This window comes from Dermacentor silvarum, chromosome 2 (assembly GCF_013339745.2).
Source record: "Dermacentor silvarum isolate Dsil-2018 chromosome 2, BIME_Dsil_1.4, whole genome shotgun sequence".
In the NCBI taxonomy this organism is placed as follows: domain Eukaryota; kingdom Metazoa; phylum Arthropoda; class Arachnida; order Ixodida; family Ixodidae; genus Dermacentor; species Dermacentor silvarum.
In genome coordinates, this window is record NC_051155.1 from 191,220,313 (window position 1) to 191,231,628 (window position 11,316).

At 42.5% G+C, this 11,316-nt stretch overlaps 1 long non-coding RNA gene across 1 annotated transcript; it reads right to left on the minus strand.

Moving 5' to 3' along the window:
* Positions 1-3,535: 3,535 nt before the first annotated feature.
* Positions 3,536-10,029, minus strand: LOC125943258 (uncharacterized). Its single transcript, XR_007465700.1, has 2 exons — positions 9,840-10,029; positions 3,536-3,762 (listed from the first exon to the last, which is right to left on the minus strand). It is a non-coding gene; the product is annotated as an uncharacterized LOC125943258 (long non-coding RNA).
* Positions 10,030-11,316: the final 1,287 nt, after the last annotated feature.

Below are 11,316 nucleotides of genomic sequence, written 5' to 3' on the forward strand. Positions count from 1 at the left end.
ATCACAATATGCTCAAATTCTTTTTCGTGCATAACAATGGAAGAATGGCTGGCTCATGCGCCAAAGCGTCCCCTAAGAAAAAAAAAAGTTGGATAGTTCACTTGTTATTTGTTTTTTGTGTCATGACGACACTGTCGTCCGGACAAATTCAGTGACACAGTCGCACACGTTGCAATCGGAAACAAAGATCGAAGTTGATTCTTTCAAAGGAGTAACTGTTCTCTATTAGTCTCTTCTTGATATATCTTCCGATTTTATCAGTATGCACATTTCCGCAAGTCAGCGGAGTCTTATACACTGCTGCTATAGCACTAAGAACAAACTTTCTGATCTGCTACACCGTGTAGTAGTCTGATTCTTTACTTTTCTGGTTTACGGCTGCGTGGTCTACAAGAGCACGAAGACGGCTCAGCTTGCTTTTTGAAGAAAATACAGCAATACTGCGTCAGGCGCCTACATTCTTCACGCCATCCATGGGCTAACTTATACTTGTAAGACACAACAGAAAACAGGATTTTCTTTTAGTTCCTTGTTGTTAGTGCTGCAATAGCTGTCCTTAAATATGAATCCAAACAACATATCCCGTTTTGCTGCCTTGCTACAAAAAAAAAAAGGGGGGGGGGGGGGGGGTGGCGCGACGTTCCGGTACTGCTTGCTGCTATTCGTAGTGCTGCTATTTTGTCGTACACAAGTAAAAACGAAAACATTTATCTTGCTATATGTGACCCATCCAGCGCACGATGCCACGCCGGCCCGTCGTTACAGCTGACAGTTCGACGTACATTTTGCCCAGTGCAGAAACGTATCTGTAACAGCAATGCACAGCGCATCAGGTTTTGAGTACCTTGATAGCTCGAGCGCCTGACCCAGTTACTGCTAAATACCCACACACAGGTTCCGTAATGAAGTTCGTGTAGCCGCAAAAGCGGGCGATAAACACGATGGCAACGTTTTAATGTGCTTATTCTCTTAGCCGCGATCACGTTGTCGTCGCTGACGCTCAGCTGCTTTCGCGCCGGCCTGCTGTTTGAAGTCAGCTGACCTAAAGTACACTGTAGTCGGTGACAATCTAAGAGTTACAATCTCCACCCACAAAACACACTGCGCATGGCCTTCATCTCTGAACGAGAGCCGAGGCAGCAAGAGTCCAGTGATAATTATGCAGAAATTATATAGTACAACCAATCAGGGTCGCTTATTTCCCTGACGTAGAGCGTTGGGTTTTGTTTAAAAAACTGTTTTTTTTTTTCGTGCAGATCTATCTTTGTGTCACTCGTTACATGATGCACCTTGAATGTCTAGGGCAAATTTTATGAGTGATCCTGGTATCACTGCTGAGCCAAAGTTGTTATTTTAGCTTGAAACAATGAGCTTTTATTTTCTTATTAGCCCAGCGTTTACACTAGAAGACCAAAGTCACTGAGCCGTAAGCGGACTCCAGCTGGCTGGGCTCTCTTTGAGACCTGAAGGGCACGTGCGCAGCGTTTTTGTGGGTGGACCTTGTTTGTAATTGTTAGGCTGTCACCAACTGTATTTTCAAGATTATTTTACGGCAGCTGCATAAAAATTTGGTTAGCAGTTGATCAGTAGAGATTATCTGGATAACGCGAGACCGAACAGCGTGGCTGCTATCACAATTCGCGAGCAACGCGGGAAGCTGTATACAAGGAAACGCGGAGCCTATACTTTCACTCTACTCTATCACTCCAAACAACTTTTACTATTTCAAACGCAAGTTCCCTCACCATTCTCAAACTGTCTTTATAACTCATGACTTTCGACAGGGTAATCACATCCTTATTTACTTCTGTATGGATAGTTTGACATTACTACAAATCACGCTGACCAGTTGGTGCGCTACATGTTCGCCGATGGTACAGGCGAGTGGTCGTCATCGGCAAATTTCCTTTTACACAAGCGCGTTCGGAGAATCGATACTATTTATTATAAGGGTTCGAGCAGTAGTGCTCAGCGCGTTGAAGTATTATGACCACTTTGTTCTTTATTCTATTAGTTGCTGTTCAATATTGTACCAAAGCTGGTTTCCTCTCCATCAGCACTATGTTGTTCCCCAACCTCGGTTTAACACCGAGGCTTTTTTCGCTTTAAGGGGTTCTTATGCGCGGTAGCCGCACCCTAATGTGCCCAGCGGTCTGAGTCGCGCCTAAACTTACGCATTATGGCATAGGTATTGCGTCTTGAATTTATAAAGAACTCATAGTGGTGGATTCGTGTATTAACACTGAGAGGTGCCCACTGTCTTCATTATGCACATATACAGCATCGCAAAGTTGCACTAACCCTTTCCGTCATTTGCTAACTTGTCGAACAAGACTATCGCGTCTCGTGGGTTCATAAGACCGTCTGAAGGAAGGAAGTATTAGGTGAAACCCTGAATTCAAATTCTAGTGGGCCTGAATGAGGTGTAATAGATAAAAACCGAAAAAGGGTGCGATTTTGAGCTGGTTGGATCAGCTCAAAAAACGAGAAAGTGAACAACATAAAAAAAAGCACGCCACGGGAGCGTTGACTGCTTTGCTAGACCCCGCTCGTGCGGCGTCTGCCAATTTTTCTGAGGCCACGTTTTTCTTTCTTTAGTTTTTTGGGCTATCCCCTCGCCCTTAAAACAAAACTGTCGATGCCAAAAGCGTGCTTCAGGCTTCGATCACACACACGCACGCACGCACACACACACACACACACACACACACACACACACACACACACACACACACACACACACACACACACACACACACGCACGCACGCGCACGCATGCACGCACGCACAAAACAAAGTACAATCAAGGCGCAGAATCTTCGGCCTTGCACTCATGGGGGGAATTTGCTCTCTTCAGTATCATCTCTGCTCTCCCAACTATCATGCACCAAGATTTAAAAATATGTAAGTTCCACGTGTAGCTAGACGGAACCAATGTAATGTTGTTTACCGTCGCTTGGAGATAATCAAAATATTTCTTGCATTCGGCATAATTACATAATTAGTCTTAATTAATTGTTCACCTGCTCAATAATTATAATTTGATAAAGAGTGTCAATGAGAAAATTGTAGAGCAACATGAAAAACTCCCGATACAGCTTTCTGTTGCTCAATACGTGCGACATAAAAGTGTTTTTCCGAGTGTAAGAGAAGCCCGCAAATACGCGCAAAGTGCGGCCAGTCGGGCGGCAAACTGTTACCCCCCTTAAAGCCCTTCAGTGGGCCTGTAAGGTATTATGAATAAATGATAAAATAAAAACTACCCACAACTGAAGACTCTCTCTAGGAATCTGTAAGGCTAGCTATAAGCTAAGTTTTCAACCCACAAATCGGAATTTAGAGGTATCAAAAATGCGAGTATCATACATTATACGTTGGACTTTTCAGGGTTAACTCGGTTAAGCGGGCTTTATTTTATTGGAATGCTTACAGCCTAATGGTCGTGTATAACTACAGCGTTTGTCCTCATAGAGCTTGACGTCAAGGCACTGAGTTTCTTTTTGGTCTAAAGTTTATTCCTTTTACACACACCGAATGAACCCGCGTGGTTTATTCACAAAGATGAGTGATACATCCGTTGTTCCTTTTCGCTGCACCTTCATCATCTTGTCGGGCGCGTGACACTGGATACTCAGCTGGTCTTCGCAACTGTCGCATTACTCGTGGTTACATTCCCGTATATCGTGATACGGCCTTCTAAGGGGGTCTTTATTGGAGACATTTTCTTGATGTAATCTTTAAGAACTTCGAAATCCACAGGACCTACAATTATAAGAAATAGCACAAGTTAAGCAGCTGAAGTGCTTGTTTATATGTACTATACTGTATATATATATATATATATATATATATATATCTTTGGCGTCAAGTACGTGATCACAATTTAAATGAGTATGGTTGTTAAATTGTGTTTCGTACGCAAATGTTGGGAATATTATATCTACAATTTCTTTAGTCATTCGGTTAACATAAATAATGAACTAAACAAATCAAATAAACGACGAGTTCTATTTTGTACAATGTGCAAGAAATTATCCAGCAATAACAACCGAATAACCATTAACATCACCACCAGCGCTCTTCACGAACCTTTACATTATCCTTTATAGAAGGATAATGTAATCAAGGTATGAATGAACGAAAACGGTCAAAATAAAAGTGGATAATAGGAATTACAAAGACTGAAACTTACTTATCCTTCTGCCTTTCTCAAAAAAAAAGAGAAGAAAAAAAAGAGAGCGCTTTTTTCTTTCTTCTTTGTTGCTTTTGTGATGTTAGCAGAAAGAGATCTGGCGCGCAGATATGGCGGCGGCTACTCCTTGTCTCTTAAACAGGTGTTATAGTTACACATAATTTTGTACACTTACGCACATTACGGCGGAAAGGTGAAAAGTCGGCCGGAGGGACGCATTTATTACCTGGTATACACCATGCCGAGGGAAGAGGAAAGTGGGAACATATATAGGGCGGATTTTTTTTTTTTTAGCTACACAGAATTTTTAAGAATCGCCTGTGGCAGATATCACAATTCTAACCCTTGATACTGGCTTATACGGACATTACTTCCACGACCAGCATCTTTCTACTCCAACTTTCCCATCCCCCAGAGTAGGGTAGCCAACCAGATGCATTTCTGGTTAACATCCCTGCCTTTTCTCTTTCTCTCCTCCTCCTCCTAGTTCCAGGAGAAATTAAATGCATAATTGACTAATTAGCATAATTTAACGAATTAGGTTTTTGTACTAATTAACTTACCCCACATATTGCAATCTACGAATTGTAGCTAGTGAGCTTGCAAAGCATATCGACTTGGAGCGAATTCTCAGGACGGCACCGGTTTTGAAATATGCACCGAACTGCTCTGTTGTTCCACTTCCTTTTTTTTAATTAAAACCCTCTTTTCTGCATTGAAGCACAAAAGTAATAGGAACGCCAATGTATTTGGTTGGACACGTTGAAAATTGATATCTCGAGACTGCTGCCATTCTGAAAATTCGTTCCAAGTGAATACGCCCCGCGAACGCACTTCCCCACCTCGGTGCAATTGCAATTTACAATTGCAATTTACAAACATTGCAATTCACAATTCGTAAATTGCAATGTTTGCCGTAAAGTAGCTAATTATGTAATTAATTAGTGCGATTATGTTCGTTGGTAAAATTAAGCATTTTGATTTCTCGTAAAAGTAATGTCCGCCTCACCCACTAATTTATTTCATCGGTTAGAATTGTGCTACCTCCCACAGATTTTTGAATTTTTGGTGATGCTAAAAAAACACACATGCTAGACATATATGAGGTAAATGAAAGCAAGGGGTGGAAATGATAATGGAACAAATGCACGTTGCCACGGAAGTGCGTCTGTGTGCTCGGCAACAATGCTTCTAGCTTATGAAGAGCAGCCGGCTATTGTCTCCACAGCGTGCATTATTTGCACAGCCGTTCTGGCCACGGTGGTGGTGAAATCAGCAAGTAGTTGCTGCAAAGCTTGTTTCATTTGCGTCGTTACGAGTGAGGTTCGCATGTACGCGTCCTTGAAGGCAACGAAATTCACGTGCGTTCGCCCAGTCTGGTGTTGTTTGCAGGAGGCTGAGCTTTCACAAGATATTCAGTGGCGGTGTGTGAATATTTGACATTTCGAATACGAGTCGAATAGCCGTTGCTATTCGTTTTGCATTCGATCCGAGATTTAGCCATTTGAAGCTACCGCATTGCTAAATGTAGGAAGATTGATGTAAGTGGAGATATACAATCTTCTGAATGATTTTGCTGGAGCGGAGCTGCGGTTGCTTTGCGGAGGCAACAGTTGCTGAGCTATTGTATCGAGGAGGTCATTCCTGCACAGTGGTTTCCAGTAGTTGAAATACCGTGCCTCGCCTTATGCACCCTACAAATTTGTTGTCCCGATTTAGGCAAAGCAATTTATTATTTGTTCAAACTTAATATCTTTGCATTTCTTTGAAACTGATGTGCGGTGCTGTAGTATTACACTTCGCCTCTTCAGCAAACACAGCCCTCTACTACGTGCATGTGGTGCATCTTTGTTTCACCACTACCAGTGTCATGGCGCACCATATGCAATAACATTTTGGTTGTTTTCAATTTACAAGCTTCTTAGTTGAGCTGAGACCAACTCAATAACAATATTACAGCTATAACTTAAATAACGTAAATAATAATTAAAAAAAAGAAAGACTCGATGCAACCTACTGCAATTTCGCCATTATATTCGAAATTCGAAGGTAGTATTTTGCGAATATTCCTAATTTATATATTAAAGAATTTAGCTATTCGGACACCCCTAATGATCAGCCTTCTTCGCCTGCTCTCGACACACCAGTGGAGGCACAAGGCGCACACGCTTGATGTTTGAAGGTTTACTGTTTTTTTTTTTTTTTTCATTTGCTTACGACGCAAGCGCCGCCTTTCAAGGCGCATCGAGGCTGCTGCTTCTGCGCAAATGCAATTGGTCATCTTCAGTAAGAGCTCCTCATTTTTTTTTCAACTTCGAATGATCATCGGAAGCAGCTTCTTGGTGTCTGCTGTAGCTCGTGCATATCGTTTCTAGTAATGTGCAGGCTTGATCGTGGTTACCTGCACCGACAGTGCACGTTTTTTTGTGCTATATTGACTGCGCTACTGCGGCCTATAGCTTCAAACGTAGAGTTTCAACTTTCATACAATTACTCGAGGGAACTGTGGCGCTAGTGTCTACGGGAGCTACCAGCTGGGCGGTTCAGCCAGCAAGGGAATGATGATTACTATACATGGATTTCCTTCGTACTTCTGGCTTTAAACGGCTTCGCGACTTTACAAACTGATAATTTTCAAGAAAGTATTGCGGTATAAATAATTAAAGAAACATTAGTAAAGTAGTCTGACGGCAGGACGCGAACACAGGACCTCTAGCACAGAAGCCCGATATTGAAACCATTATACTCCACGAAAGCATGGTCAAGCGGAACCGCTGCAATCAGCATCCATTATGGGTATTCACAGAGCCTTATTGCCTTCTCCATTTAGATGAAGTGTATATTGCTTTGAAATTCAGTCCATTAAAGGCAGACAAAGCGCAATTAACGATGCCACAAGAACGTCCGCAGCCACAAGCGCGAAGGTGAGACAAATCCATGTATTAACCATCATTCCCATTATGGCTGAACAATCGCAGTGCCCGAGTCCCTTCTAGTAATTATGGTAGGAAACTCTGTGGGCTATCCGACTGGCAAAGGCGATGACAGATTTATGACTGAAGAGCACGCGCAGGAGAGCAATAGAGCATGCGCAGCACATGCGGATGTGCTCTTTTGCTTGTCGGGCGGCACCGACTAGCATCATCCCGATGCGGCAATTTTTGCACTTCGTAAGACGGACGTGACGTTGACCTGCGGCCTATGATCATTGGTTAAAAATTAAATGTACGATTCATCGTCCGCACGAAATGGCGATAATTACTAAAAACTACTGCATTACGTCTTACAGCCATTTTAATTCACGCGCGAGGAGTTGTAACCATGGAAACGGCGCCATCAACGTGACCATGATGATGATGATGATTTATTGGCACCCCTTTCGAATTGGGGTGGCGTCAAATAGTCATCTAGCCTGATTGAGCTAATCACGTAATCTGACGATATTTATCAGCCTAGCATTTTGTTGTGTTTTCTTATTTATTGCCGTCGCCCTTCTACCGTGTATACTTATACCTATACGTGTAACGGATCCACTTCTACCAATTTCTTCCCCGCATTTTCCCATCAATACTCTAAGCGTCTCTTGCTTATTTCGACTGCTGACCAGTCAACGCTTCCGTCCGCTTTAAATCCCAGAGCTTCTGGAAGATTGTAGATGTTTCCTACAGTTCTCGCTGGGTAAATGCATTCCGTTAGATGTGTTGAGTTGTCTCCGGACTTTTCTGCAGCACACAACGTGCCTCAGATTGTTGCGAATATTTTCTCCGTATGTGTTCTTTTTTTTTTGTCCTTAGGCAACCAGCTCGAGCTCCTAAAATAGCAAGGCACTGCCCTTTGTGTTTGTATTATCCTACAGATTTTCACTTTAAGTTTCTTCTTCCCATTCTTGTAAATCTTCATGGTCTTCTTTGCTTGCATACGTTGTATTCAATTAATACTGTCTTTATTCTCTCGCATTGTTTTTGATGACTCCGGTTGTCATATTTACACTTCCAGTACTCTGTACGTAGTTGCCAACTTTCTTGGCCTCTTCCTCCATTCTGTGTCCACACTTCTGAGGTACAGATATTTGAGCACTTTAGCCACACATTCATTTTCATCTATGTTCCTGAGTCTTTCCTCAAAGCTAATTTGGCTCTTTGGCTCTTCGCCTCTCTGACTTCTAAAGAGGCCCAGCCAATGTCTCCCCGCACCTCCTCATTTGTGGTTTTGCCGAGAGTCCCCAAAGCCAACCGGTCTACTAACCTTTGGTTAACTTCGACACCCGACACGATGTCTGATTTTAAGCACAGAATGACATTTGCGAACGTCAGCGCTGTCACCTTCACTTCTTTGCAGATTCCTCGCACCAGCTCATATTTATTTTATCCCCAAAATACTCTGCGTTTCATTATTGCTGCGTTCCGCTTTCTCTTAATTCTGAAATTATTTTGGCGGATGCTTGAGTAGGTCTTTTCTCCGTTCGTGTTCAATGCAAGGTATGTACAGTTTTCTATGTACAAGTATGTATACCAAGGTATGTACAAATGTTGATTGAGCACTTTCAGCAGTCGAGCATTTAGAGAGCCAACGTCCGCCTCGTGAAAGCTGTTCTAACCATAGAAGTGACGTCATGACTTCCCGGATTGGACCGCGCGCTGCCATGTCTCGGAGGGGCCACGATGATCCTATTAACTGCTGAGCAGCCTTAGCAACCATGGCAACCTTAGCAACCTTAACAACCACGCCCATTTACAATATGCAACAATAATGTCATGCTTCTATTGGGCGCCACAGTTCTACGTCATGGGAGAGTGAAATATGGCATCCAGGGCCGCGAAAATTTGAGTTGACGGTAACTCTAATTTTCCTTGTATTTTGAAGTTTCTGCGGCTAATACCTTGAGTTGAGTGTGTGAATTACCATATTTACTTTTTGTATCAGTTCTTTCACATGCTTAGAATACCGCTAGAGCGGAAATGATTTCCATAAAAAGAGCGTTTCCATGAGGCCCCTTAAAGGGACACTAAAAATAACACAAAATCAATTTATAGACTGATAAAACCTTCTTTCAAAACTTAACCTTTCTTAATTTCCTGGTTATAGGATGATTATTAGAAAGGAAAATAAAAAAGGTAAATGTTTTAATTTAAAGCTATAACCTTCTTTCAAAACTTAACCTTTCTTAATTTCCTGGTTATAGGATGATTATTAGAAAGGAAAATAAAAAAGGTAAATGTTTTAATTTAAAGCTATAACCTCATCGCCGATATGCCACTGTGGCGTCACGGATTTCAAGGTATTTTTTAAATTTTCATTTTCGGGCCATTGTGGAGCCGCAAAAGTGGTTGAAAGAGCCAAAGCGCAGTCTTTGGCTCGTTTACTATAGGATGTAGTCCATCTTTACCTATAGAAAATTAACTAAGCCTGAGCAGACACCGTCAAAATATATGACCTCACTACAAGCTGGTGCGGGAATGTGAAGATGGCGGCACCACCTGTCTCGTTTCTGCGTCTTTTGGGGCTTGTCATACCTGCCCTCCGAAACAATGGCTTTCTTCGGTATTGTAAAAGGGTAATTTATTATTACCACTCAAACTATGATTACGTTTTTCATTGTCGTCGCTTTAAAAAAATCAAAGGTGTGTGTGGTAGAGCATCCACCTACCTGAATCAGTAGCGTTCGTCGCCTTCTGAAATCCGTCTCCGCCTCTGACCACAAAATCAGTTGTGACGATTTTGTAAATGGTGCAGTCTTCCAATGGCTGATAGACAGGTACCTTACATTCTGTACAGAGTATGTCAATCGATAGAACTCGATAGTTTGGCGGTGAGCTTAAGTTGTACGCAACGCGTATTCCTGAAAAACAAGCATACAGTAATGGGAATCTTTCGGAAGTAGTCGCGACAGGTCTAGCAAATGCTATACATAGTCCGCTGCCTAAGACAACAGTTTCTCTCTTGCCAAGAACTTGTAGTTGTTCGGCGACCATGGTGTCGATTTTGATATTGGTGACGGAGAACGGTCACACCTTTTGTCCATGAAATAATAATGATGATGGTGATGATAATAATAATAATAATAATAATAATAATAATAATAATAATAATAATAATAATAATAATAATAATAATAATAATAATAATAACCTTAAAGAAAAAACATAAAGACCCCCCCCCCCCACACACACACACACACCGCGTAAGTGTCAGTGTAGGCGAAGTTTTCGTAAACTGGCAAGACGACACTGCGCAGCTCGAAAATAAGGTCGCAGTCTCGCCCGAAAGGCAAAGCATCGATTGCGACAGCAAATTAGTAGACACCTATACGAAGTAAGGATAGTAGTATTAACTGCTGCAAAAACTTGCAAACATTCGCTTACTAACTAAATTAATAAGCATGGTGTCACGCGCGTGCAAGCAAACATGAGCACATTTGACTCGATGACGGCGGCAGCTCGCTCTCAAAACGCTGGAGTGAGGAAGCGCGACAGAAAGCGAATTGATCTTCGTGTTGAAGGCGTGACCACGCGCGCCATATATATATATATATATATATATATATATATATATATATATATATATATATATTGAAAGTGATCTGCGATGAGGACAGAGTCCGCCGAGTGCTGATACCTGTGTGTGCACTGTATTTTCACCGCTTAGTTCGCGTTGAAACGAGAGGCAGCACTAAGGTCAATTCGCTCGCTGCTGCCCGCGCGCTTCCTCACTCCAGCGTTTTGACAGCGAGTTTCCGTGGTTATCGCGTGAGATGTGTTCATGTTTGCTTGTGCGCGCGTGACACCATGCTTGTTATAGCTTAGTTGGTAAGCGAATGTTTACAAGTTTACGTGGGCAATAAACTAATATCCTCACTTAGAACAGCTGTCCACTAATTTGCTATTCGTTGATGAACTGGAACTTTCGCATAACCTTGATGCTTCGGCTGAGCGGCAGCCAGCCGAAGCCTAAGTTAGCGACGTCTCTTGGTCCACGTAATACGATAGCGGCCAAAAGGGCGCAACACCGGAATACGATGCCGCAAGAGCGAAACTTGTCGCTCACCTTGGGCCGCGCATGAAGGCCGCGCGTAGAAAGAGGAGACGCGAAAACCCCGAGATACATAGCAAGATACACACACCACA